Here is a 2,744-nt window from a genome sequence, read left to right on the forward strand (position 1 = left end):
TTTATCAATGTAGTAAAATAAAATGACATTGGAAATGAATCAAATAGTATGTCACATCTAATGACATCAAATAATTACAAATAATATCTCGTGGAATCAAAACAGAATTTCCTTCAACTTTATGAAAATCACAACAATTAATCGAAAGCAACTATGGCCATAAATCAATATCAACAAGGGCACTCCCGAGGTACCGCCTCGTAGTCCCAAATCATAAATAAATTCACAATATCTCATTTTCTTATATCACCGCGGGAGCCTTCACAATTTATTTAAAGAAAATATTTTTCCCGAAATAGAATCCCGCGTTTTAGCCACCCTTATCACACCGCATGACTTCTAGTAGTCACCCCTACTAGCCACGCGTATCAAGCTACCCTTATCTCACCGCATGCATTTCAACACCCAGACCTTATACCACCGCATGCGTATCAATATCACAATATATCATAATTTGCACCTCAAGTGCTCAAATAATTTAACTTGCCAAAATAATTCAACAACAATATTTTTTCATAATAAAGAGCTCACGGCTCATGCCAAAATAAATCATCAATAATAGTTTTCCACAATAAAGAGCTCACGGCTCATGGAAAAAAAGATTTCTTTTTTTATTGAATTGAACGTGTTCATTCATTTTGACTACTTTAGCATATTTTCTCATACTAATTTCTACTCTACCTTCCCGGAGTTCATTCTCCGGGGAACTCCATTTAAATTATTCTGGTGGATTCTTTCCAATCTACTTCCTTTATGATTTCGTTCGAAATCATATAAAGACAATTCCTATTTGATATAGCTATTTGTGCAAGTATTTTACGGTTAAGAAGCAACTGTCTCTTGTACAGATCGTGTATTAATCTACTATAACTATAGGATACTCCCCTTTCGCGAATTACTGCGTTTATCCGAGTGATCCACAAACGACGAAAATCTCTCTTTTTCCTATCCCTATCCCGATGAGCCGAAACTAAAGCTCTTATTTTCTGTTGAGTAATAGTTCGAGTAAGCCTTGAATGAGCCCCCCGAAAGCTTGATGCAAATAAACGAATTTTTGTTCTACGTCTCCGAGCTATATATCCCCGTTTAATTCTGGTCATTAAATAAATGAAACTTTGACGAATAACTAATCGATTGCCTTTCTTTCAGTTATTCTTTTCCCCCTTCCTAGTCTATTAATAACAAAACGTATTTTTCCAATGTATAAAATAAAAATTCCAATGGCTTTGGCTACTCTAACCTTCCCGACCACGATTTTTTCTTTTTTTTTTTTTTAGGTATTTCACTGCGAAATAAGAAAGAAATAAAAAATTGTATTTTCCTAGGTATCAAAAATAGTAAATAAAAGAAATCCAAAAATAAATAGGGGGTTCCTTCGTTTCTATGGTTACTTCTTAAACGGTGAGGTCTTCTCTATACACCGGAGCCTTTACTTTATACTTTAATTTAATATTTAATCAACTAATTGATGTTATTGGGAACTTGTATAGTTCACACTCTTTGGCTCTACCCATGAATTATCCAGTAATAGGTCTTTCACAATCAGATCTACCTATACAGTAACGGTATTTAATTATGAAAGTTTGCTGGGTAGCTGACCCTCTTAGTCCGTTCTTGCCAGAGTGGGAGCCTGCCTAATCTTTATGTTTTATGCTTTTTAAATAAGATTTCCTCCGCTTAATGGATAACCATTTGTTACCAATGGAGAATTTCTTATCATCTTAAATTCAGGTGATTGTATTTACACCAACGTAAACCATAAACTTCATACACAATAGAGGGATATGATAGAGTTTTTTTTTTAATAATGAATGGAGTTCCGCCAGAAATTCCGATGCATGCAGCCGACTTTGAGAGCTTATATCTCGCAGTGCATAAGGAATCAGAATAATTGCAAAACACGAAAGTTGTAGTCGGTGGATTCTAGTTTCCAGAAAGTTAAACTATTTATCATTTAGATTTGTACATAAAGTTATTATCAATTGAAATAAGACTGGTAGAGCTATTTCTGGTAGACTTTTAGTGACGAAAAAATGGACTTTTAGTGACGGATTGACAGAAACTTAAGGACCAAAAATGCTCATTTCATTCATTTTGTTTTGGATTTTTGGAGCACGGTTCTTTGGCGATTTTCACGGGAAAACATTGGGGTAAGTGTTCCTTATCCTATATTGATTATATTTTATGATTCCATACTCATTTACATCATGAATCCGTGAATTTATGGAAGAAAAATCAAGATTTTTGCAAAATCTTCCAAAAATAAAAATTTAAGATTTGGAGGTCGAGTTGTTATCGGATTTTGGTAAAATTGGTATGGGTGGACTCGTAATTGAATGGGTTATCGGATTTTATAAGTTCGCCGGATTCCGAGATGTGGGCCCCCCGGGCAAAGTTTGAGCTAATTTCGGATTTTAATAAAAATGTAATATTTTCTTATGAAATTGATTACTATAATTTTTGTTGACTGTATCGAATTAATTATGACTAGATACGAGTCAATCAGAGTCAGAAAATCAAGGAAAAAGCATAATCGGGATAGGGATAGGAAAAAGAGAGATTTTCGTCGTTTGTGGATCACTCGGATAAACGCAGTAATTCGCGAAAGGGGAGTATCCTATAGTTATAGTAGATTAATACACGATCTGTACAAGAGACAGTTGCTTCTTAACCGTAAAATACTTGCACAAATAGCTATATCAAATAGGAATTGTCTTTATATGATTTCGAACGAAATCATAAAG

Source organism: Nicotiana tomentosiformis, chromosome 1, assembly GCF_000390325.3.
Source record: "Nicotiana tomentosiformis chromosome 1, ASM39032v3, whole genome shotgun sequence".
Taxonomy (NCBI): Eukaryota; Viridiplantae; Streptophyta; class Magnoliopsida; order Solanales; family Solanaceae; genus Nicotiana; species Nicotiana tomentosiformis.